The following is a 27,513-nucleotide window of genomic DNA, read 5'->3' as shown; positions in this document are numbered from 1 at the left end:
AGTGCTTTCCCTATACTGTAGCTAATGAACAGGAGAGCCAGCAGAAGGAAGATCAATCTGAGATCATGCCTATGCTAAGCCAGGTGCTGATAGGAAACAGTATAAATTGCTCCTCAAATTTCCATAGCAAAAATATAGTTTTATATTATAAATCAGTTCTGTATTAAATTAAACCACCTTGTGTGGTCATATGGAATATTATTAGTGTGCCTATTATCTTGTGGGGTTGTTTCTGTTTAGGTATATTTGTATTATGGTGGAGATAAGAGATCTAGCTTGGGATTAGGGTCCCACTGAGCAAGGTGGTGTATCAACAAGCAAAAACTCTGTTCTGGCTGGATATGTCTTGTTAGCTGAAACAGTACTTGGCACATTATGTGCTAACAACACTGCAATCATGTTATCTAGTACTACTTTAAGTCACTCAGTGAGGTCAGAACATGTTGAAGTCTGTGGACACAGAATCACAATTCAATGTGATAGAGTAAAAATAGGTTAACAAATGGAAGTTCATCATGGGAGCTGCTGTAGCTCAGTGGTGTTCAGTCATGTGCTGTACCCTAATGCACGTTGTCTGCATTTTTTCTTTGACTGTGTTACTTAACACCTTCCTACAGCATATGTTTAAATTCAGGATCGTCCAAGACAAATGCATCCCATTATGCTTGAAGAGGTGAAGCAAGGCCAATATAAATGCATAGTGTGCTATGAATTATGCTTACTCAGTAACTTGCCAATATCTGGATTTGGCTGCTATATTTGTGGCACGTTTATAAGCCCATACTCTAAGTTAGAGGCGTTGATCCCTAAACCCAAAACATGATTATAATTCAATACAAAAAGGAAAAATCTAAACATCTTTAGCTGAATGGGCCTAATACATGGAGCTACAATGACTTGGAGTCTTATGAGGAAGGGAAAAAAAAAGGTGTATCTGATTAATTGGGTAAAAAAAAAAGAAACAATCTGGCACTTTGTATCACATTACACACAGAAAATAAGTCACAAAGCTTCAAATAACTTTAAAATATGTGACATGTTTTATTGTGGAAAAGACATAACCTATTTAGATGTTTCAGGAACTTTGTGTTTGGATTTTTCTTCAGTAAAATTTTGTTAGCCTTACCCTGTAGAAAACTTGGAACCCCTTCTGTCTCTGCATAATGATCTGTTATAGAGGGTTGCAGAATGCCAGAGTGCTTCTATTTTAGTATTTAATGTAAAAACTTCTCTTCCCAGCTAGAAAAGACCTTTGATTTCCTAATGAATGTGTCAGATGATCTGAGAACTAGTGGGTGTGTTTGTAATCACTCGAGTTTACAAGTGGAACAATTCTGTTAGCCAAACTGGATAAAGGGGAGGTGAAAGACCTTCTTAATCCCCTCACACCTATTCCCACCAAGGAAAGAGAGTGAAAAACTAATTTCCTCTTCTCCCCCTGACCCAGCCCAATGAAAAAAGATGGAGATAAAAAGGAAGAGAAAGATCAAAAGTCTCTGAAAAAGTATTAAGCACTGCAGCTGAAAGCTTTTAAATACCTGGTTCTACGAGTCACACCAGAAATGCGTGACCAGGCAGGTAAGTGACCACTGAATCTAGGGTACCCTCGTAAGTCGTAGCTCGTTTTTTCTATTCCTTATCTCACAGTGTGGGGCAAACCTTCTCCCTTGGCATTTCCATTACGGCTTTCCTTCCAAATGTCTCATCTCTCAGCATGTCTTTTTGGTTTAAGAACTCAAAACAACAGGAAAACCCTGCTCTGCTTACTGTCCCTGACCACTTCCCTTCTGTTCCCATTTTGCCCTAAAATCAAGCAAAACATAGAATCATAGAATCATAGAATCATAGAATCATTGAGGTTGGAAGAGACCTCTAAGATCATCGAGTCCAACCGTCAACCCAACACCACCAGGCCCACTAAACCATGTCCCTAAGCGCCTCATCTACACGTCTTTTAAATACCTCCAGGGATGGGGACTCCACCACTTCCCTGGGCAGCCTGTTCCAATGTTTCACCACTCTTTCAGTAAAGAAATTTTTCCTTACATCCAATCTAAACCTCCCCTGCCGCAACTTGAGGCCATTTCCTCTCGTCCTATCGCTTGTTACTTCGGAGAAAAGACCAACACCCACCTCGCTACAACTTCCTTTCAGGTAGTTGTAGAGAGCGATGAGGTCTCCCCTCAGCCTCCTTTTCTCCAGGCTGAACAGTCCCAGTTCCCTCAGCCGCTCCTCATAAGACTTGTGCTCCAGACCCCTCACCAGCCTCGTTGCCCTTCTCTGAACACGCTCCAGCACCTCAACGTCCTTCTTGTAGTGAGGGGCCCAAAACTGAACACAGTATTCGAGGTGCGGCCTCACCAGTGCCGAGTACAGGGGCACGATCACTTCCCTACTCCTGCTGGCCACACTAGTTCTGATACAGGCCAGGATGCCATTGGCCTTCTTGGCCGCCTGGGCACACTGCCGGCTCATGTTCAGCCGGCTGTCGACCAACACCCCCAGGTCCTTTTCCGCCAGGCAGCTTTCCAGCCACTCTTCCCCAAGCCTGTAGCGCTGCATGGGGTTGTTGTGGCCGAAGTGCAGGACCCGGCACTTGGCCTTGTTGAACCTCATACAGTTGGCCTGGGCCCATCCATCCAGCCTGTCCAGGTCCCTCTGCAGAGCCTTCCTACCCTCGAGGAGATCAACACTCCCACCCAACTTGGTGTCATCTGCAAACTTACTGAGGGTGCACTCAATCCCCTCATCCAGATCATCAATAAAGATATTAAACAAGACCGGCCCCAGTACTGAGCCCTGGGGAACACCGCTCGTGACCGGCCGCCAACTGGATGTAACTCCATTCACCACAACTCTCTGGGCCCGGCCATCCAGCCAGTTTTTGACCCAGCGCAGAGTCCACCTGTCTAAGCCATGAGCCGCCAGCTTCTCTAGGAGAATGCTGTGGGAGACAGTGTCAAAGGCCTTGCTGAAGTCCAGGTAGACCACATCCACAGCCTTTCCCTCATCCACTAGGCGGGTCACCTGGTCATAGAAGGAGATCAGGTTGGTCAAGCAGGACCTGCCTCTCATGAACCCGTGCTGGCTAGGCCGGATCCCCTGGTTGTCCCGCTCATGCCTTGTGAGCGCCCTCAAGATGAGCCGCTCCATCATGATGTAGGATGATCTGCCTGATCTGCAGAGGAGGTTGGGCACAGCTTAGGACCCGATGGCAGCTCCAGGGGAGCACCATGCCTGCCTCAGAGTGAAGTCTTAGTGTTTCTGTGTATTTGGTTCTTCAATTAAAAAAAAATTATTTGACAAACGGAGACCTCATTTAATTTTTTTAAATCTAAATCTTAAATTTCAACGAAAAAGGTTTTAGGACAGAATATTTTTTCTGCCCTATACATTTTGGAATACACGTGTGATTGCAAACCAGCTTTCTGCAGTGACGAACGTTGGATCTGCCCTCCACCAGGATACCCACTTAAACATTTGATTTAGATTTTTTTTTTTCTGACAAATTAGGCCATGATACTAAATACTCTATTTTATGCCATCTGTGTTCTATCTGGGATGATAGATAACAGCTCTCTGGTATAAAGCACACCTTCACCTTTAGTCAGCCGAAGGCTTCTGTGCCCCTGGATGGGAAGTCCTACCTCCACTCCAGCCATTTATCCCTGCTCCTTCCTTTGCTTTGTTTTACCATGGGATCAGCTTGTGATTCAACTGAAGTCATCTGGAAATAAAGATTCCTTTTTGATAAGAGCAGTGACTTTCCAACACAAAAACATGTGCCTGAAGATGGACATAAGGGTGAAACTTCTGCTTTAACAGTAGCATTGCCTTAGGTGAGCTTGACACAACACACCAGTGTTTTGCACCAGTGTGTAGCTGTAATATTGTTGAACACCTCGTTCAATCTTCCAACCCATGTGTATTGTTTTAATAGGATGAAATAGGATTTAAGGGATTTGGACTGGTCTTCTGTGCTCACCTGACATATTTCCTGACATGTTTCCAAGCTCAATTCTACATTACCCACTGCAGGAAAGTCTGTATACCAAGAAGGTTTAGTATGAAACAGAGGCTTGTAAGGGGTGGTCATGAGAGTGTTCTGCAGGAACTACTGTCATTATCTGCAGCAAGATTGAAGACCCAAGGCAGCCTTTCTGTAGCAAACAGATTTGTAAAAAAATCCTACATTTGAAAATTGTGTGCTATGTCTGGAAATGGTGACATGTGGTTGCTACGAAAGTTTGAAAATCTAGACACTGCTTTCAATACAATTTTAAGATGAGAAGTCTAAGAAGAGCACACACAAGGTTAGAGAACAGTGAAATAGAAATATAATTTTTACTTTTCAGATTCTAAAAATGGTTGTAAAATGTTATTTCACAAGGAAAGAAAAATCATTAATAACTTTGACATTATACAGACAGAATCTCCAGCACAAGTCTGGAAAAAGCAGAGGTTATGTTAAATCTGGAGGTTTTATGCCAAAACTGCTGAGTTTTAGAGCTTTATAGGAAACAACAGATTTCGAGGCTGCAGAGTCAGGGATCAGGAGCACTCATATTGCTTAGATGCTTTCATGCTTTTCTTCAGTCATGAAGAGCAGTCATACATTTTTTTAAGGAAGGAAAGCTGAAACTCAAGAGCATATTTTTGTGACAAGGAGTGATTCCATGTCAAATCCCCAGGCCCTCAGAGCACAGGGGACCCTGCCTGTGTGTTTTAAAATACATCCCTAAGGTGGCTTTGGTGTAACGTGTCCTCCATAAGAGCTAGACAGATCTTCCAGGAAGCCTGGCTGAAGCATCCCTGCGAGGCTGCAGGAATTCCTGGCACACTCCTACGTGCCACAAACATCTCTCCACAAAGTAGCCCTTCAGCTTTGTGGTCGTCTAAAAGTTGGAATTCTTTTCTGAACTTGCAGGGTCAACTGCCCTTCTGCTTTGTGCTACTTTACAACCATTAAACAGGACATCACTGGCTAAAAGTAAATAAATACGTTATAACTTAGAGAAAACACAGTTCTTAGTGGCTGCTCTGGAGTTGACTTGTTTTTTATCCCAAGGACTGGCTCCACCCTGGGAGCCCTCCTCTGCCTCTTCCCCGCTGAAGTCTGGTTTGGGGTGTGCCCTAAAACCGTATAATAAAAACATGTATTATTGCTGGCAAATTCCCTGTGAACAAACAATAATAACAGTGGATAATTTTAACCGTGCATTAGCAATGGGAGCTATTAGCAGAATTCAGTAACTGTTAAACTATTCAAGCTGCTTCACTATGTGCTGACCTGAATATGTTTCTTTCTAGGCAATTAAAATTCTGCTGTAGAAATGCTGGCTTTCAAGTACCCCACTTTACGGTGATTTTTATTTGACTCACCGTGTATGTAAAGTACAAATGAAACTAGAAATGAAGTCTTTATATCGCAGCCTTTGTAAAGCCATTTAAAATAAATATTATATAACATAAGTGTTAGACATTTACAGTTGAGGAGTAGTATCAGATCCACAGCCGAATGAATCTTGCAGAGAAGTTGTAATTATTTGGGTTAGCCTGTTCTGCTGTTTCTTGTTGTTTGTTTTCCACTCATGTTAAGAATTTTGGTTTCCAGCAATATTGGCAGAAGTAAAAAAATCTTGAAAATTCCCATATAAATGGATGTTTCTGAGAAGATCTGCAGCAGACATATTTCCGTGGCCATGGTGAAATCTCTCTGAAGTCTCTGCTCCTGCATATGGGTGTTTAGACATCTGATCTAGGAGGGGTAATTTTGACACATGACTTGAGCCGTATTTCTGATGCAGATGGTATTGGGTATTTTTTCTAAGTTACTAAAAATTGAAGAAGTGATACAGCAGATTTGCAGCTTGTAGTTTAGAGTGATGAACTCTAAACTAAGTGGTTAACTCCTGGTCCTGTTGTTCACCAAGATAAGCCTAAAAATGTGTCTCTTCAAGTTACAGAAGTCCAAAGACCAGCTAAAAACTCTAAACGTATTTATCTTAAAATCACAGATTAATCCTGTTTTTGCTTGATTTATGAATATTTGAGTGCTTGAGGTTGACAATACAGCCTAAGTAAGTGACCAGTTTCTCACCACAGGGATTGAAGAGGGAGTAGCTGGGGGGACAAACTAAGCTAACAATAGTTTGGAAACAAACCATGATTTAAGATACAATTACATCAAGGGTGCTGCATATAGCGGCTGCTGAGCTTGGGAAGCATTTTTTTCTCCCCAAGAAGGAACGTCTCCCAGGGTTTCCCTGGGGCAATGTGGCTCTGTGAGCCCTTGAAGATTAGGGTGGAGAGCTGGGGACAGCAGCACTGACTACCTTTCTGTCCTGTGTGATTTGAACTTGGTCAGTGTCTGGAGCATTTCTTAGCTCTCCATAATAATAACAGCAATGACAGAAATTGCCCCCTTAGTAATTTTTGGAGAATGAAAGACATTTCTATCTTTTGCTTATGCACAGTGATAATTTTTTTTCATTTCTAAAGATATTCCTCTTTGTATTATTATTTTGATACATGAGTGACAAATGGTGGTAGACACATCTACTACGGAGATTAATAAGATCATTATTAGTTTTTAGAACAACGACACTTTTGCATTCAAATTAGTTTATTATGTTAACGTGCCGTGTTATGTTTCTTTCACTGTTGTGTTCAGCCTTTCTTTCCCTTTATCTCTCAGTGTTTTTCACAACCTGTTAATTGCCCTAAGTAAGGCTTTGATCTTGCAAATGTGTGCAGACTACCTACCATAAGCCATCCTCTTACATGCAATAAGACTATTCTTGCATGCAGAAATACTTGCCTAAGTATTTGCTGATTAATGTTTTAGATTTGCCTTGGGGAAAGGACAGTGTCTCACTATGTGTTTACAAGATGACCAGTGCAGTTGGATCCAGTTCCCGACTCTGTGTACTAGCTACGTATGCACAAGGTTGAACTCATAATAGTATACTAATGATAAAATATTTACCCATCCACTTGGTAGATAGATATTCTGAAGCACAATTTTTTATTAACTTTAAGAAAGGTTTTATGTAATCGTGGAACATGCCTGATATTTGCATGAACAATATTAAGCATTAGCATATATCAAATAAGTAGTTAAACTGGCCGTTAAAGTCAAAGGTACAGATTCTTCTGAGGGACTTTAGGTAGGTCTGATTCATTGTGAGTAAGCACACACAGTTGGTTTTCACCACATCTTTCCTTTCCTGGCGAATGTACAAGGTTTTCTTTGCCTCTTTTTCTAAGGTTCACCATTTCCATTGTTGGTTGCTCACCTCTGACATACTGTCCCTGAACTCTAGCTCACAAGTTCCCTTATCTTTCTTTTCTCTTTCCATTGCAACTGGCGACACCCCCAGGGGAAGACCATTAGCAGCTAGAAGTCTGAGAAAGATGTGTATTTGCTTGGTGCGTTTATGCTGGTTAACAGAGTAACTGAAATTAGGTGTGTCCTCTGATGCCTTATCTTTTCCACAGCTCTGAAGAAAAAAAGGTGCTCCTTCTGCTACTTGAAGCTATGTAACATATATCATGTACTTTGAAGGAGGAACTATCTCTGCACATCTATGTTCTCCCCATGCATGCCATGTATGCTGCAGCTTTGCTTTGGTGTAGGTAGGTTGGCAGAACAGTCAATGCAGCACATGCCAACAGAGGATGTTATCTGTCAGCTCCGTTATAGCACACCTCCGAGAAATACAAAATCAACTGGCAAAAAAGCTTTTCTGCATGTCGACGTCTATATTTCCACCCGGGACATCTGTGTAGATGTACTATGTGCTACATGCACCGTGGCCACAGGGTCCTACATGGAGCTACTGCACATCTGCCATGTGGCCGATCTGCCCGTGGACAGTGGCCACCTATCCAAATAGCAGGCAACCCGATTAAAACTACTGCTTTGACAGGGCTCATTAACATCCAGAAATTGTGGGCACGTTGTCAAATTCCTTTTTTTTCAATCTAGGCAAACATCCCATGCAGAATAAGGGGACATCTCAGGACATATGGCTGCCCTGCTTCTTTGTACCCACACTAGAGGTTTTGTAGGCACAGCAAAAGCAGCTAATGGGGACACAACTAATCCATATTTGGAACAATATAACTAATAGCAATAAAACTTGGTGCACAGATCTGCCTTCAGTTCTGTAATTGAATGGAAACCAAGCAATCAGTCATGGAGGTGCCTATGAATATGTTTAAATTTCCTAAGACACAATTCTTTTTCAGTGTTGCTGCCCTGTGGAATGGGTTGTGGGAGGGGGGATAAGAATGATCCAAGACACATTTCCCTCATGTTTATTTTGGGTGGATGTGACTCAGAGGGTGAGCACAGGTGATGCAGCTAGTGTCTGCTCAGTCAGCTCTGGAAATAACCATTATTATTTGCTTGAATGATGGCAGTGCCTGGCCCTCCCTGTCATGGATTAGCACTCCACTGTGCTGGCTGCTACACGAATACCAAACAAAGAATTGTTCCTTGCCTCAGGAGCTTCTCCCGCAAATAATAGCAGATAGGTGTGAGTTATCTCTCTTATGATTGAAAGCAATTCTACCTTTCACCAGCTCTCTCCCCTCACACATTTGCTGGGGCCTCCATGGACCTACATACACTAGATTTTTGGAAAATGCTCTAAGCATGCAAAGTGGCTAAATAAATGAATTGCTTTGCAGCCAGCTAATCTCGGCTGCAAAAAGCCTTTTGAAAATGTTCGCCAAGGCTGCAGACCAAGTGCTGCACTCAGATACAGGCACCCGGTTCATCTTTTCTGGGAGCTGTGGGTGTGAGCAGCAGTTCGTGGCACTTCCTGAAGAATTTCAAGGGGGAATATAACAAACAGTCCAAGTATTCATACCAAGAGCTTTGTTTTCAGTTTCACTGCAATAACAATTAGCAACCAGTTGGCTTTTGGCCATTGAAAATTATATAGCCAACTGGCAAAAAGTATCATTTTTTCCTGGCTTTATGCTTGCAAGCTGGGTGGCATAGGAGGATTTTGTGAGTGTATATAACATTAATCTCTGCAGAATAATGCACTAACTAGTCAAAAGTCCTTTCTTCACACAGCCAAAGGCTAATTGCCAACCAGCTTCATTGACCTTCATCAACACTGATCTTTGTTAAACAGTGACATTTGCCAGTGTTTAGTCTTCGTCTTCCTCTTTTTGTCTGTTTCTGTCATGTCCACTTACTTTCTTCTAACATTTTCTTGTTCCATGTATATGCACAAAACTCTTCCCAGTTTGAGAAAAAGGTTGCAGATAACTACAAACCTCCAGCACCATGGCACGTTTTAACAGCTGAGCGGGATCTGTTCATGATACTCATTGATGGGTGCTCCAGGAGATACACAGATAACTCACTGGACCCCACAGCAGCCCTATACTGACTACCTAGAGCTGAAAAGTGCCCACAGCTGGGTATTTCCACCCCCATGACTACCAGCTTCGACTGCAGCTGGCTCCTTTTGCAGTTGTACCTGTTTGCCCAGATTTCTCCACTCCCCAAGGCAAAGCTGCTTCATTAGCAAGCTGGCAGGTTTCAATCCATCGTCCTCAGTTCCAGTCCGAAAGCTGAAAACATATAACAAGCAAATAGTGGTTTACGGCATTATAATTGCAAATATTTCTGCTTTGTTTTCATCTCAAGGAGGAGAGGTTTGGAATGAAAGGAGAGCAGAGGCTTGCCAACACGTGAAGTTTTATGGGCTTATGTCCCAAAATTATAGAATCTAAGTCAGTTAGGAGCTACATCAGTGGTTTGAATGCTGCTTAAAACCAAAAGAATTTTTAGATAGAAAATAATTGGTTTCTTTAGTAAATAACTAGTACTAGAACAGATAATATAAAAATTGCTGTAATTAACATCCCTGTAAAATGAAGAAGTGACAGAAATGAAAATGGTATGATATCTATACCCTAGTAGAAGTGTGATCATTTGTATATGAGTCTAAAAGTGCAGTCAAAGATTTGTTAAGTCAAAAACTCGAAAATGAAGAAAGTCAGGTTGCCCATACCTTGTAAAATATTCTCTAACTTCTTCTATTCACTTAACTATAAAGATAACAGCTCAGAACTAGTTTCAACAGTCCCTGAGGCAGACTGAGTTGTCAGCTCCCCTGCTTTTGCCACAGTTGTCTTTTTTCCTTTGATTTCCCTAGCTCACGTATTCAAGCACCGTGGGAGAACTTCAGCTGTCCCTTTTCTCCTCCTATTGAATATGGATACATTTTTTGGATTTTGAACCCAAAAGGTTTAAGAAAAACTTTAAAATGTTGAAATTCAATATTTCAGATCATCTTGCTATTTATGATTGTTCTTTTGAGGCACAGCTTATACCTTTTTAAGATGATCATCACCTTAAGCACTAGGAAAATTAGGTACTAAATCCAGCGGGCACTATGCAGGCACCAGAATAAACGTGCTGATTTTTCACACTGATTTTTCAGTGTAGTGAGAATTTGTAACTTCCATTAACTCAATAAACTTATAAAGGAAGCCTGAAGCTATGTTTTCATTTTAATGGAATACAGGTTGGTATCTTGATGTAGCAAGGCACATTAAATCTATTTAATACTGAGACATTTTTAATACTGAGATATCAAGACAACTAACTGGAGAGCAGTAACCTTGTGAAAACACACACAATATTTGCAGTGAGGGCGTACATGTTAAGGTCAAGATGGGAACTCAAATCCCCTGAGGCACTAAACAAGGCTGCTTGCCATCATTTCAAGCTAAAAATTCTATGCTTTTGTCACTAGCCCATGAGATGAAGCTTTGCAAACTGCAAAGTCAAATCTTTCCAAACAAGCAACAGGTTAAGTTCAGAGGAACAGAAATGATCTTTATTTTAAATGTCTGATAGCTCCAATAACCTCAGAATAACTTAGCTTGCATTCTGGGATCACTTTTCTGCAAGGGGGCAAAGTTGCAAACAGTATAAATTAAAAGTGGTAAAAATATTTATTGGCAACTTAAGTTTTTAGGAGCACAATTTTATATGTCTCTGTTTGCATAGCTTCAGTATAAATGGGGTAATATTAATACCACAAGAAGGTCTGTTTACATGCTGCTCCAAGAATTTTCTTGCAAAGGAAAAACCCCTTGCCTTTGCCATTATTCTTTATGACCACAAATCCTGGCTAGCTTAAAAAATTAAAAGTCTCTTTTTATGTTTATATATTTCTATTTTTTTGATTATGGAAAGAAAGGATAATTACTTGACACATCTGATGAAGATGTTTATTAGGATAATCACATTACTACTTTTTGTCTATGTGCTGGTTTGGGCTGGGATAGAGTTAATTTTTTCCATAGTAGCTTGTATGGGGCTGTGTTTTGGATTTGTGCTGGAAACAATGTTGATAATACAGGGCTGTTTTAGCTACTGCTGAGCAGTGCTTACACAGAGTCAAGGCCTTTTCTGCTTCTCACACCACCCCAACAGCAAGTAGGCTGGGGGTGCACAAGGAGTTGGGAGGGGACACAGCCGGGACAGCTGACCCCAACTGACCAAAGGGATATTCCACACCATATGACGTCATGCTCAGCATATAAAGCTGGGGGAAGAAGAAGGAAGGGGGGACATTCGGAGTGATGGCGTTTGTTTTCCCAAGTAGCCGTTACGCGTGATGGAGCCCTGCTTTCCTGGAGATGGCTGAACACCTGCCTGCCCATGGAAAGGAGTGAATGAATTCCTTGTTTTGCTTTGCTTGCGTGCGCGGCTTTTGCTTTACTTATTAAACTGTCTTTACCTCAACCCACGAGTTTTCTCACTTTTACCCTTCCGATTCTCTCCCCCTTCCCACTGGCGGGGGGGAGTGAGCGAGTGGCTGGGTGGTGTTTAGCTACCAGCTGGGGTTAAACCACAACAGTCTATAATGGACATCCTACCTGAGCTTGCTTCGCTGTAGAGGAACAGCACTTAGCATGTGTTACCGTGCTCACAGTGCAGTTATAATGCTCCTCTCGGCAGAAAAGAGATGAGAATGTCTCCTGTTTGGACACAAAGCTTTGCATTTGTCCCTGACTAACTAGAAACAGTCTATACTGCCACATAAGAGGCTGTAAGACCAATAAACTTGGGTTTCCAGCAGCCCCAGTTCCTTCACTTACACTAAAAGTGTTGTGCATGCAGTTATATTCCAGTACAAGCCTTTCCATGTGTAAAGGCCCCTCATCAGGTGATCTTTGTTCCACCTTGGACACTCCCTGTCTTGCATCTTTGTCCCAGCATCCAGTTTTCCCCAATGGAGTTCGCATCTTCATCGAGTCCCGTGGCCTGGCAGAGCGCAGTACTCACCGTGCTACTGCCACCTCTTACCAAATCTTACATGGGGGTTTCTCGCACTAAGGCAGTTTCCAATTCCACCTCTTCAGTGATACCTAAGTTCAAAGCAATATGAAAGTAAGGAAGAGTCATCTGCAAAACTTTTAGTGAGAGCTCTCCTTTCTGTGCAGGACCAGTATACAACAAAGCAGGGCTGCTGGATCAGGAAACAGGGTTTTCTTCCCTCCGCTTCAGCGTCTGTTCAGAAGTAGAAAGGGTGGAAGAAGACAACTTAGTGGTTCTTCTAATAGGCATGGTATTATCGCCTCCCATGACTGCTACCCAGTTTCCCCACATAAGGCTGTCTCTACCTAGATGGAAAATAAAATGGTTTAATTTTGCAAAGTGCTGAGAACCCAATTCTCTCACTGATGCATCTAAGCAAATTTATTGCAGAGCTAATAATTGCACACAGGCCTGCTACATTGACTGCTTTCAAACTTTTTCCTTGCCCATTTCACTGACACTAGGAAAAAATCTTTCTTCAGCATATACAACCATGCAACCTGAAAATAAAACTGCTGAGTTAGAAGAGGTTAATACATATTTAGGTAAAAGGTTGGGACATACCTAAGAGGGAGAACACAGAGAGAAGAACTGAGGAGAGGAAGAAAAAAATGGGGTGAATGCAGAAAGGAAGAACTGAAGCTTATGTAGCTGGAGAAAATCAGGAGTGGAGAGGATACAATTCCAGTGGCTGAGACACATCAGCTGAGAAAGTCTTTGGAGGAAATGTTTTTGAGACCAACCTTGCTTTCTGTTCATACAGAGTGTCTACAGTGGGGTTATACAGCTTCAGCTAGCTTGTGGTATTGATCTTGTGCAGATGGAAGCAGAGGAGGAAAAGATGAGAAATTGGGACTGTACTGTCGCAGTAGATCAGCCATGAAGTCCCAGCCAACCCCAAATCCACCACTCCTTGTCCTCAGCGTCTCATGGTGAGCCAGGGAAGAAACAAAAATGGCCTAGATAGTTTCTTGGCTTTTGGAGACTCTGTGTTATTGAAATAGGAACAGGGAAAGGAGTGTTAGTTAAGAAACTGAAAAAATTCAGCTGGCTGAAACCTTGTCAGCAATGCTGCTTTTTGGACTAGATGAGATTTATAAATGGCTGAGGCTTCCGAGGAGCCTGGAAGGAATTCAGCCTGTGGGTGGAGAGCTGATGTTTTGCTTATGGTCCTCCTTGGCTGTATCATGGCCAAGAAGTGGGATGCTCAATTCTTCTGAGCAGTGAGGCCAGCACTGCACAGGCTCGGGCTGATGGAAACAGGGCAATGCTGTTAGACTCCTGCGTGCAGGTACCTGGGACGAGAGGTGGTAGGAAGCTGAAGCCTCTGAACCACAGGATGATGAAAAGCCTTAAGCTACATCTGACCTGGCTGCCAGGACCTTCACTGGTGAGAATAGAGCCCAGATGTTCAAGAAATCATGCTGTGTGTCTATCCAGCTGTTTCTGTGTTATAATAGTAATTTAATTCACTTCAGTTTTAAGTTTTTTAGTTGTGAGATTGCACAGCAAAGGGTGGCATAAGAAGGATTATAGTTTTGACCAGTGAAGTTAACCTGTCATTACTCATACCCAAATAAACCATAGTGTTTTCTATTGGTCACAAAAAGAGATATATCTATGATACAGTTAATTTAGGTTTGTCTTAATGTGATCTGCGTGGATTTTTCTTAGCATTTAGGAAGAAAAAGTAACCATGTTTTGCTTTGGTCAAGATAAATCAACGGCCTTGAAATTTGGAAACTATATATATTCGACCACACAAACTAATAAGGCACCAGTGTTTTAGCAGACATTATAAAACATAAAATTAGATGGAAAATTGCCTTAAGCCCCTGTAAATTAAAATTGCTCTTTTTATAGCAAAAATGAGCCTTATATAGCAACAAACAATTTTGTGATCTTCATTTAACTAGCCAGTTTCATATGGCAAACAGTATTTATTCATCCTGCTCCAGTGACTTAACCAGCAATTTACAATGTGATGCCTTGCATATTTTCACAGCATTGTAAAAAAATGAGGTTCTGTATATTTATTTGATCCCTGTTGAAAAATTCTTTTTTTACCTCCTCCTAACCAGTGTAAACTGGAAATTGTTCTTAATGTAATTCTCTTGCTTACCATCCACTCGTTAATCAGGAAACTAATTAGAGCCAGTTTGCTTACTCTAATTTGAAAAAGTGAAAGTAACATATGTTGACAGTTAATTTGGATTTTTTTTTGTTAACAAGCACACAAGTTTTTATAATGAAATAATATTTGATACTGATACAGAAGAACATGGGCTAATAAATTGCAACAGGCTGGGAAAATGCAGTATGTTAATCACTATGGGAATAATAACATAAATCATTTAGTACTCTAGTTTTTCTGTTGATGATTTTCCATTTTAGCTATTTTTATACGGTATTACAGTCACTTGATTTGGAACTTCTCAAACACACGTCAATACAAGTTTTCAGCATTTTGCAAGTTTGTGCAGGCCCAGTGCAATTTCTGAGACCGAGTTACAAGAAAAATATTATGCATCTAGGCTCCATTTCAAAAACTTCTGTTGTCTCGGCTTTTTAAAAATGTCAATATGCATAAAAGGGTGCCAGCTGACAGCCTGCAAGGCTCTCAGTTAAAGCTCGATGTGAAGCCCACCCAGATCATTTGCAGTCTTTGCTCTGAGCTGCTTCGTCATTGGGGCAGACGACTGGCAGCGGCAGCATGAGCATCCCCATCTGAGCCACCTGTGAGCTGGAGGCTCACCTTTACCCAGCTGGGTGGGAGTTTGGTTGTAGTACAGGTGTCCCAAGATGTGCAATCTTGAGTCTAGTAAATGCAAGTGGCAACAGCAGCGGTGACTTTACCCAGAGAAACCAGCAATCCCTCCAGAGATCTCAAGGTCTGAATTATGCACTCTATGCACGGTGCCCTGCCAATGCCCACATGCTTTAACTGCACCCAGATAGAAAATATAAACCAATACAGTAGGGAAAGAAACATTTAGCTCTTCAAGTTGCCTTTTAGCACAAATTCTATGTTCCTCGTATCTCTGTTTTGAATCACTATGTTACAATGCCAAGTGATAGAGCTGGAAAAAGCAGAGACGCTCTTGAGTGCACCAGCTTCTCAGCTGCTCTAATAATAGTTATTACCTTTCTCTAAAAGACATTGCTTACATCCTTAGACCATCATAGCTGCACCACTGTGCTGACTGTTGGTATGATTTATTTTGAAGAAAAAAGTGTAAAAATATAAAATCTTTAAGGTCAACCTTTATTTGGAGAAGACATTAAATTGTTTTTTCATCTTAGAAGACTATTTTTTCAATGCAGAGATTGTTCCAGTTATTTACACTGAAGTTATTGCTCTCTGTTGACTTCATTTGAGATGTCCCACGCCAGGTGTGGACACTGAGCTGAACTATCGCCCTCTGTTACAACTGCTCTGTGCTCACCTGGGTGTGAGAGTAGGGTGAATGGAGGCAGGTCCCGTGGTTTGAAGTACTTCTCCAAGCTGAGCTGGCCTTTGGACTCCTGCCCACAACATGCAGGGTAACGTGCATGTGGAGGGGATCTCCATGGCCAGGCTCACTCCTCTCTTGTGCCTAGCACTCACGCTCACTGCTCTGACATGCTGCAGAAGTGATGCTAGCCATGGGCCCCACTGAAGTAAGAAAGACAGACAGAACAAAAGTTCTCCACATAAGTATTTTCCAAGGAACAAGGGAAGTTTTTATGAAGAAAACCATCCCATCACCAAGAAGAATGCAAGTGTTTTAAGGTTTTGTTTTTAAATGAATGGCTGAACAGAGACATCTCAGACACCCCCACATCACATGTGGGATGGTTAACATGTTTGTGGCAGTCTCTTCTGCCTGGACTTGATGTGAAGAGTAAGAGGAATAAGGCCATGGAGGAGTGACCTCAGGGGCTCTCACTGTGGGCATCACACCCAATGCTGCCTAGCAGGCAGATGGAGGGGAGTAAGAAAGCAGGAGGTACAAGAGCTGATTTTGGACTGACTTGAGCAAGAGACTAAGCTGTTCCCAAGGTAATAAGGCAACTGGGGTTCCTCTTTGAACAAAGCAGCTGAGTTGCTGCTCACACCAAGCCCTTTCAACCCTACCCACGAGACTTGTGTGGAGTAACAGGCTGGGAACTGGGACAGCTCCTTAAAAATACATAACTCCATCTCATTGTATGTTAAAAAAATGGGGCTGTACCCACCTGATGGACTAGGCCCAGGCTAACACGAGGTGGATGTATCAATGCGTTACCAAATTAATTATGGGATTAATTATTCAGCACAGGTACTGAATAGTGCCAGTGCATTACCAAGTGAAATTATAAAACCGTGGTGTGGTTTACATGTCCAGCTTTCAGAAAATACTCCTTCAACAGCAGACCTGGCAAGGCGATGTGCTGCTACATGAGCGGTCTTGATGTTACTACAGGTTAGGCAGGGTAGCTACCAGGAGGAGAGTGAGCCAGGCACCAAGGATCTGTTGAAAAGAGTTCAGGAAAATCCTTGAGGATACCTGGATTTCTTGCCACATGGTCTTGACTAGGTTTGATAGAGGGCTTTCCCCAGCTTTCAAGAAGATTTGGGGAAGAGAGGAAATACTATAACTACAAACATTTGTGTGTATATCTATGTGTATATAAATATTTTTTTTCACTTTCACTGATATACATAAAATTTTCAAAGTTTTAATGGAAAAAATATTAAAACCTCCTTATAAAAAACCTCTTAGGCAAACAAATAATATTAGCTGTAGCAGCAAACATTTTGGTTTTTATTGAAAACTACTTTTTGACTAGCCAATTTTATGCAATACTTGGTAAGCTAAAACTGTGAGACAAATTTCTATTGAAAATTCAAATTGTTTTGGGTAAAATTAACATTATCTTTTAAAAATATGTTTTGTAAAAACTGGAAACTTGCACTTAAAATTTGTTTTAAAGCAACTGAAACATTTGAGTTTATCTTTTTTATCTTTGTTGCAAAACTCTTGGATGCTCTCTGCAGAAGGTCTGGAATTGGCAGAGAAATGTGGGAGGAAAAGGAAAAGAGACAAAAAAAATCTCTGAATCCAGACTGAAGACTTCATCAGAAGAATGGTTTGTGGTTTTTTTTCCCTTCATGGAGTATTTGAACAACTTTAATTTTGACAAGCAGCCACTAGAGGTCAGCTGTGTTTTTAATTTAACAAAATTATTACTATGTTCCATTCTGTTTTATCCTATTTTTGTGTCTTTCTAGTTTTTGGATCAAAATTAAACTCACAAATAAAATAACTGCTGGACTTTGCTTTTGAAAATAAATCCAAGAGCCTACAGTACAATGTAAATGGTAGGTAACACAAAAATGTAGTAGTCAAAACGAGGTACTTCTACAGAGGTAGTTTTCAACATTACAATTGAAAATCTTCATGGCTGTATGGTACACTGATGAACTACATGATCAGCTGGCAGATATTAACATAGGTCCATTCACTTCAAATAAATGACAGTAGAACAACCTATGCTATGCAACACTAGTTTATTCTCTGCCAAGGATTTAGGTCTCTATTTTGGAAGTGGTCTGAATCTGTGACAAATTTTCAGATTTCAAATCTTTACATTCTTACTTTAATTTTGTTTTATTTTAGATTTGATGTTTTGAATGGCCAGGGCATGTCTGAGTTTTTTAGAGCTTTCAGTTCAAATGAGATAAACTAATCCCCTCCCCTGCATTTCAAAGTCCAAGTGATTTCTTAACTGTTCCACGCAAATCCACAAACTGCCCACACTTTCCCCCCCCCAAGGTCTCCCTGCATTCAAAAAGACTTGTGATTCCTCTCTTCCTGAGCAGGGAAATCAGGCCAATATTGGGATGCTGGAGAGCTATCTAGGTGGTTTTCTCCATTATTGCTTCTAAAGATTTATCTTTTTAACTGTCCACTCTAAAATAATTGTTGAGTGTGTGTAAGGCAGGGAAGCAAGTTAGGAGTTTCTAATGAGCTGGCAGTCTTTTCAAAGGGTGGAAATACTGGCTCCTCTCTAGCTTTAAAATTTAGATTTTTACTTCAGTGCAGTATCAGAGTGATGTACACACTGTACGATGTAGCACTACTGTAGCTGACAGTAGAATTTGGGCCAAACCCTGTAAAATAATTTTTTAATATAACGTACTTTAATCCTGAATCGTTTAGTCTTAACCACAGCAAGACAATGACTCAGCGAGGATTTAATGGCTGGCCCCCTGGGAAAGGCATGCTAGCAGATACTGATTCATTTATATTGGACACTGCTGTGAAACATCTTGCAGACAAAACTCAGATGAATTACTGTACTTAATATGGTTTATGTCATTTATTCATTGCTCAGATGCATTACTCTCTATCTGCTCCCTGGCAGTTTTCCCAGTTAACTGGCATGGCAGTTATTAGGGTACTGAGAAACATGTGTTTTCCTGCCTGCTTCGGTCAGAGGATTACCTGCGATTGCTGCCTTCATCCTTTGCTTTCCTATACTGGATGACAGATCCGTGTTTTACGATGTACCCACTTAATTTAATGGCTTGGATGGATAAGTGTTCAGCAGGACAAATATCTGTAACAGCACAGCAAACAAAGCAATGGCACCATACGAACTTTCCATTTTGAATGATTCAAGTGTGGAGTGTTGTGAAGGAGGTTTCGGTCTTCTCAGGTTGTACTACTCAGTATTTGACCGATGCAGATTTTCAATCCCTTCTGCTGTGCCAGTAGGCCAGTAGCATTTGCAGCTTTGCTTCAGCCTCTCTCTGATGTTTTACCATCTATTCTACTTTCAGTTCCCATCCCTTGGCTGGGCTGGAAACCCAAGTGCGTGCACCATGCATTTACACAGCGCTAGCCCTGAGCACAGGCAAAGCTTGTGGCTGCCTTGAAAGGAGCCCACCTGAAGAGGGCTTTCCTGAGCTAGGAATGGAGACGGGAGTGGGAGAGAGTGCTCCTGACCTGCTCCCACCAGCTGTGCTTGGTTGCAGGGCTGGCCAGCTGAGGAGCCTGAGTCAGCTCCCCAGAAGAAGTGGGGGCAGAGCCACTGACCTGAGATTCTGGAGCAAAGCAAGCTCTTGCTTGCCCTTGTTCAGTGACGCAGGATTCTGTGCATATTCTTTTTGGATTAAATTACTCCAATAACCCACTTGATTTATAGTCACTTATTTCTTACCCTAGTCGAAACTACTTTATGAAGCTTCAAATGCTGGCTCAGTGACTGGGAAAGGGAAAACACCTATACAACAATAATGATCGTGAAATGAAAAGTTCACCAGTAAGAACAATCCCGCACCAGTGTTTTGAGCAAAATGTTCAATCCAAGAAGTGCAATTAACAGCACAATTGATTTTTTGTCTCAAAATCATGAAGGCAGAACAAAACCAAAAGGCCTGGGAACGAAAATTAATCATTTGAGTTCCTGCCTTCTCTGTGCTCTTGTGTACAATGCTGCATCCAAAAGCAAGACACTAGACTAGATCCAAGATCCTTTAACTCTCTTATGATACTATTTTTGTAACAAAAATTCAGGCCTGAGATTGTGGTGGTGCTTCAAGTATGTATGTAACATGCTTTCCAGCCACATCCCTGGGATTCGTACTGTCTTGAGAAAAAATGGGTCTCTGTTTGCTCCAGACTTATAGTAAAAGGTATGGTAAAATCATATGATAAGTAGTGTGTCATTGCCATATGTTCAGCAGCAGCATCACCTGATAAAAGCTCATGGGCTAGGTTGTTTCTAGCCTTGGTTAAAGAGTGTCTGATCAAAGGGATCCTGGCACAATCATGCCAGTACCACCGCAGCAAGGGTTGGAAAAGTGCAAGTTGGAGGAAAAAGAAAAATATAGATGGTCTTTTACTTGATGAATCTGGTAGAACCTACAACATAATCTATTGTAGCAGATGCTTTTTCATCAACTCCTGTCTGACCTTTTCTGCCACTTTTTTTAAAGCTTCAAGGAGTTGACCTTTCTCATGCCAGAACTGCTTTCCACTCGTACTGTCCCCTCCACTCTCCTGCTCTGCTCTGACCTGCTTTCCCATTTCCTTTTGACACGGCTGTGATGCAAAGTGAAGGGTATGTTGATTTACTTGCCTCCAGAACAATCACCCTGATGCTCATTATCAAAACAGATGTTTATCCTAGACCTGAAATGTCTTTCTTCTGCTTAATTATATCTCATGACAGATCCAATATTACACAGCAGCTCATCTTCAGCTGCACAATTTCAGCAGACTGATTAAGACACACTACATCTCCAAACTATTTTCCTACCTAAGTGTTGAAGCAGTGCAAAGAAAAGCAGCTTGTTTCATTTCCCAGTGAACCTACCGAGGGCAGCTGGGATTTCTCTCAGTTCACAGCTCTCCTTTCTTAATTCATTCATTTTTGCATTTTGTTTTGTTTTGAAGAGATGGTGATGGGAGCATTACAAATACTTGGCACAGAGACGGTGGAGTAAGTTTTGTGGAGAAGTTCAGAGAACTGGGGACATTAAGAGAGCGACAGTTAACAGAACAGGATTAGGCTCCACAAACCCAGTTGTTTCATAAAACAGTTTCCAAGCAAAAATGATATCCTCATCACGTACTGTTACAGAGTGGGTGAAGAAGAGTTTGTATTGAACAATGGCTCATGCGGTATACTTAATACCCAAGAAAAAAGCAGAAGTCTGTATTAAGACAGGTTGCAGGATAATGTCTTACTGATGATTAGTGGCTGTTACAGTAATACAGGTCAAGAGTCTGAACTCAAGTTTGAGAAATGACAGTGATCCAATTTTCTGACAGATAATTCAATTTAGGATGTCTTCGTTTTTAAGACCTGACTACTAACTTAGTTCAATTAACGTCTGGTGCTTTTCAGATTATGTATGTGGGATGAGTTGTGCACAGGCAACTTTATTATTCTTTTCAGTGGGACAAAGATGAGAACCTCCAGCTGAATGACTTCCTGATTACAAGCCATTTTTTTTCTCTCTCTCTCTGAACTAGGGCACAGAAGGGCTGTTCAGAGAGCCATAGTTAGCCATGGCAATGGTTAGGCTATGCAGTCACAGAGCAGAAACCATCTAATCTGACAACTTTTTTGCTGAGGGTGACCAAGTACTGGCACAGGTTGCCCAGAGAGGATTTAGGGTCCCCATCCTTGGAGGTATGCAAAAGCCACGACACAGTCCTGGACGACCGGCTCTATGTAGCCCTCCGTGAGCAGGGGGGTTGGACACAATGAGTGCCAGACATCCCCTCCAACCTCAACCACTCTGTGATTCTTATTCTGTGACACAGCTGACCCACAGTAGATACAATTTAATAGGAGGCCACTTCTTCAAGGAGCAGTACCCAAAGGAATAGAGGTCTGTAACCTCTCTTCTACCAGATAACCTTCTCCACTTTTCCTAAGGAAGTTCATTTATCTCTGTAAATCAGCCTCTCATTTCATATTCCCTAATCATATGGGGCTAGACTCACACATTGTTCCAAAGGAAAAGACTTCCTTCATGAATAATAAAATGTACAGTATATGAAGTACACTTTAAAATGGATGTGTTTTACTAAATACATTCTTTTTACTTGTGCTGGCTATTTAAGGGGAATGAATATTTATAGGGTCACAGATTCTGTTGCCACAGCAGAGTTGTTTAGTGTATAAAACCAGTTGCATCTGGGAGGATATTTGGTAACCCTTCAGCCCCATCACCAGACATCTGCAGTTTTACCACTAGATAGCAGTATGTAGCAATGAATGCTATTTCCAAAGGTGGCTTGAAATAGCTGGGTGACTAAACGCATCGCATTCACCCAGACTCAAGGAGCAGTCAGGGGAGAAATGGCAGAAGGATAACGCAGAGAAAATACTTCCTTATTCTTTTTGAATCTCAGCTGCTCTTCTCCTGTCACAGTTTTTGATTCATAAATGTTCAATTATCTGCACTTGCTGAAAAAACAAGTGCTCTCAAAATCAAAACACAAGGTGAAGGTAAAAATAAGGATTCCTTTGTTCTCTGCTACACAAGTGTGCACAGAGGTGTAGAAAGACTTTTCAGGGTACCTCAGGGCTTGCCCCAAAGGATGCAGGAGAGTTAACACTAGATATGGTTTCCTACAACAGCTTAGTGAGGGAAAGGGGTGGTGCTGGAGTTGGGAAAAACTAAAAAGGTTGACGGTGGTGGTGTTGGCCCCGTAGGCTGTGGCCATTGCCAGCATTGCTACTGTCTTACACCATCACGTCCTCACGTCTGCTGTGTCCCCGCTTCGCTGCTTTGTCTATGATAATCTATTAAAACCTACTCCCTAGTGGAGATAATGGAGTTGTTTTTTAGAGAAGTACAGTGATTTGCACGAGATGTGCATCTATCTTAATTTACAGGTGATTAATTCATCTCACCTTGGCTAGGGACCAGGTTAGATTGATTGGTGGAATTTATTTGTGTAGTGAAAATTGAGCAGGGGTTTGAATTTAAAACTAAGCCAGTCCAGTAAGAGCTGCCAGACAGGGTGTCCTGGTTTCAGCTGGGATAGAGTTAATTTTCTTCCTAGTAGCTGGTACAGTGCTGTGTTTTGGGAACAACAACCGATGTTTTAGTTGTTGCTAAGTAGTGCTTATGCTAGTAAAGGACTTTTCAGCTTCCCCTACTCTGCCAGTGAGGAGGTGCACAAGAAGCTGGGAGGGGGCACAGCCAGGACAGCTGACCCAAACTGGCCAAAGGGACATTCCATACCATGTGACGTCATGCTCAGTATAGAAACTGGGGGAAAGCTGGCCAGGGGGGCCACTGCTCGGGGGCTGGCTGGGCATCAGTCAGCAGGTGGTGAGCAATTGCATTGTGCATCATTTGCTTTGTATATTCTTTTTTATTATTATTATTATTACTATTTTATTTTATTTCAATTATTAGACTGTTCTTATCTCAACCCATGAGTTTTCTCACTTTTACCCTTCCGATTCTCTCCCCCATCCCACCGGGGCGGGGGGAGTGAGCGAGCGGCTGTGTGGTGCTCAGTTGCCGACTGAGGTTAAACCACGACACAGGGTAACAACTAGTAAACACCAGGACTGTTGAGTTAAAAAGCAGGTCTTAAATCTAAGGAGAAGGGGCGAAAGTGTGGTTGATTATATACCTGTCTTTACAGAGGAAAAAAAATCTTCTATGTTTATTCTAAGTAATGCTTACAGGAAAAAATTAAGAACTGTTCATGTTCTTTAAGTCCTCCTCTTGCTGAGGATGACCACATGCAATACCTGGTATGTTGTCCCTTGATGTCAACTTAAAAAAAAAGAGTTGTTAATACATTTTTTCTTAAATGCTCTTTTGCTCTTCAGAAATTTTATGTTTCTACAGAGCTCTCTGCCCTTTAGGTCATGGGTGCAGAGAGGTGTTGAAACTAGGAAGGAGCAAAAACCATGTAAGAACTGGGAAGAAGTTGAGTTACAGCACTGCTTTGGAGATGTAGTGACACTTTGCAATGAACATATCCAGATTTCCTTGGAGGGGGCCTTTTCACCTCACTCTCTCCCTGGGGGACTCCCTGTGCTGTTCCCATGTCCTTCTAGACACCCCAGTGACTGCAGCACGCTCCCGTTCTATTCCTCCCTGTCATTGCAGCTATCCCTGGCAGCCCAGAAAGCGGCAAGGCTGAATGTGACACAGATCTTGTGTTACAGTTTTACATCTCCTGCTTGTCTGTCAGCATGTCTTGAGATACTTATCACTGTAAAATGCCAGAGTGAATAACCCTGCTCGCTTACAGCACACATGAGCACACTGGTGGTATTTTTTCCCTTGCCACAATGAGATCATTATGTCCATCATACTGAGACTGCACAAATACATTACTCCATTCTTTTTAATAAGATTTTAAATTATGGCTATAAGAAACATTTTCTGCTTTTATCTCCCCTCACTTCAAGTGAAAAAGCTTTGGTGGAAAAGATGTATTTTTTTAGCACTCCTAGCAGGTACTACAGGATACTAATTCAGTTTTTGGGTTCCAACTGTCTTGCCCACATGGATTATATTGTTAATTTCTCTAAGTATCTGAAAACTTGGTAGTGAATTTAATATTTTTCTCAATGGAGATTTTGCAGACTTTTTGAAGGAGGGGACCACTGGGCTGCTCTGACCTGGACTTACAACCATATCACGGCTTATGCTCTGTATGTCTGCAAGAACATGTTTGCAGGGTGAGGGAGGACAAACAAGCTGCTTCCCAAAAGGCGCAGTAAGGGTGACTGGTGGGGACTCCAGGTTGCAGTAGATAGTGCTCAGGAGTGGGCAACATAGATCTTCCTTGCCTGAAGGCCAGCAAAACTTGTGCACTGCAAAAGGCGCCTTCTGTTCAAAGTAGGCAGATAGCAGGAGTTGGAGGGAGAGGATGTAAGTCTCCAGAGATAGGCCAGGCTTACTCTTCTTGTGCCACAGATAGCATCCCCCACAGTGGGGAAGCTCTGATTAAGCCTCCTTTTCTTGCATAGCTCTGCGCTTACTGTATCACAGGGAGGCAGGGACAGTTCACAGTTATTAGAGATGTCATCCCACATTATCTGCAGACCCAAGGAGACATCTTGGTACTGTTTAGGCTTCTACATTTTTACTGGGTACTAAGACCTGGGACTTTGCACCCGTGTCTGTATTGCTCATTCTTTAACCTCTGTGTGAGTTGTTGTATTACTGTGTTTTCAGCCTGATCAGAGACATTTTATCTATTTCTAGCTATCCAAGGATGATGGTGGGTCATATTCTAATATTTGAAATTGGATTCAGGGGAAAAATAAATAGGAGCACCTCAAATTCCTGCAGTACCCTCATATCTATGTCCCTTTGACATCCCAGTCTTGCCATGGCTTGTTGGAGGTGCTAGCTAGCACGAGGAAAGGGTGGCGGCTGATGACAGGCAAAGCAGAAGTCAGATGAGGGCTGATACTGTAATGCTGGTGTATTTTAAAAAAACAGGGAATTTCATCTCTGCACATGCAGGAAACTTGAAACCCTTATGGAAAAAAGATTTTGTCCTCAAAGGGAAAATTATAAGAATGCCTTTCTGTTTTCTACACTAAAGTATGACTTGTAAAACAGAGGTACATCTCACTGGTAGGACTGGTGTGAATCAAAGTGGTTGCAAACTCTCTTCTGACAGTTTGTTTCTGTAAAAGGCAGGAGAGGGATTGCAGGTCTGACAAAGAGGCTTTGAGAAGAAATATTACTCATAGATATTTCTATGAGATAGATTGCCCTCCTACACCATGGAGGAAGGACACCTGTTTGCTGCAGGCTGCGCTAACTGCACTGACTCAGCTATGTTGAAAATTGAGGATAAAGTTCAGGGAGAGACTCACCCAGTCACTACCAGTGGTCACCCTTCTGCCTGGGAAAGTGATTAATGACAGACCTTCTGCTTAACATGGCCAAGTTCTTGGTAACAAGAACTTATTTATTTCACTTTATGTCCCTTCATGAGATACCTCTTAGCCTTATGTAGTTTATGCCTCTCAGTTACTGTCAATTTGGGATAAATCTGAAGTGCTGTTCCAAAGGTCATTTAATATCAAAGACATAAAATATACTTGCATTTGGAGACAGTAGGACAACTTCATGAATTCAGGTTGCCTCTTCTCAGGAGCGTCTGTCATCTTAGATTGCAGCTGAATCAAGGAAGAGGAATTTCCTTAATAACTGAAGCAAAACTGTTTCACTGCTTTATGGAGAACATTCACTGCTCTCAGCCCTACTATGGGATCCTGCTAGTTCTGGGGACAAGGAAGCGTGCAGTTAGACTTTCCCCTAAACTCCTGTGCTTGAAAGCAGCAGCAAAATCCTGCAGTTTTTAATTTATGTCTTCTTTCATGTTTCTTTCTCCTTCTCATTCCTGAATCATCCTTATGGATTACAAGGGATTTGCTGTAGCACTGCTCCTAAAGCTTGACAGAAGTATGTGGTATTGATAGTCCTTGCTACCTCTCCAGACAGGGCCAGGTTATCCGCCCCCCCCGGCCATGTCCTGGGGCGCAGGCAGGCTTGTAAATACTGCCGGGCATGGTGAGAAGGGGGGAGCACTTTGCTGCAATAACTTAACAGTCATGGAGTTTGCTTCTCTTGTGGCTGTGTAAACAGCTGTGATGTTCAAACTAAGCTTTGAATATTTGGGCAGGTTTGTGGAGGGGAAAACCTCTTGAGCCAGACTTTTTCTTATATAAGCAAAGGGATGGACTTGGTCCCCAGCTGCCTTTGTGAGTCTTGATCATCTGGTATATAAGGTAAGGCCTGACTCTACATACTCTCAGGATGGGAGCAGTTTGTATTATCAAATGCAATACCATTAATGCCAAAAGAAATAAGGGCTTATAGGCACTGGCTCTAAAGCAACAAAAGCCATTTTATGTCTAAGTGTCTGCCACACTGAAACCAAAAGGCATTTAAGTGTCAATGGGAGCAACACCAGAGTGTTTGAGCATAAATTCGTTGCTTCTGGGTCTCAAATCTCTGGAGGTCCCTACTATTTACAATACTGTGGATGCCAATTCCTCTGAAGAGGTTCAGGGTAAGAACTATTAGCAAACATAAGAGGCTAGGTCAGATGGACTAAGAGTTAAATCCAGTATTTCAAACATTTTGGTTGAGGTTTGCTAGGATTGCTAATAAACAGTAGCTATAACAGTGACTTTGTTTCTTAAGAACTGGACGTTGGTGTTTAATTTGGGCCTCAAATATGTATCTGCTTTTCTAATATATTATCCTCAAGCAAATTTGTAGACTTTGTTTGATGAGGTGAATTCCACTTTTCGTTACTGACAGTCTGCATGTAGTAGACATGGTAGCGAAGCCAATATTTTGGCTGGAATACTATTTTAAGCAGTTCTGTGGGGTTTTTCTCTTGTTTGGTTTGATGAAGGAAGCTATTGAGGAGAAAGGAAGTGAAAAAACTTGGGTACACAAAACAGCAATTTGTTTGCCTGTTTACTAGCTTTCAGCTAGAATATTAATGTGAGTTCATCACAGTTCAACTGATATGGAAGGGAGGAAATCCTTGGGGAAAAATATAGTCATTGTTATTGGGAATTCAGGTGGGCGTTATGCAGATATGATCCCATCCACATCTTCTGCCTACTTTCAGGGACTGTGTAACTGCAAAGGTATCTAA

The sequence above is a fragment of the Aptenodytes patagonicus genome, chromosome 4 (genome assembly GCF_965638725.1).
Source record: "Aptenodytes patagonicus chromosome 4, bAptPat1.pri.cur, whole genome shotgun sequence".
Lineage (NCBI taxonomy): Eukaryota > Metazoa > Chordata > Aves > Sphenisciformes > Spheniscidae > Aptenodytes > Aptenodytes patagonicus.
The sequence above is the reverse complement of the archived record's forward strand: the minus strand, read 5'-3'. Positions refer to the sequence as shown.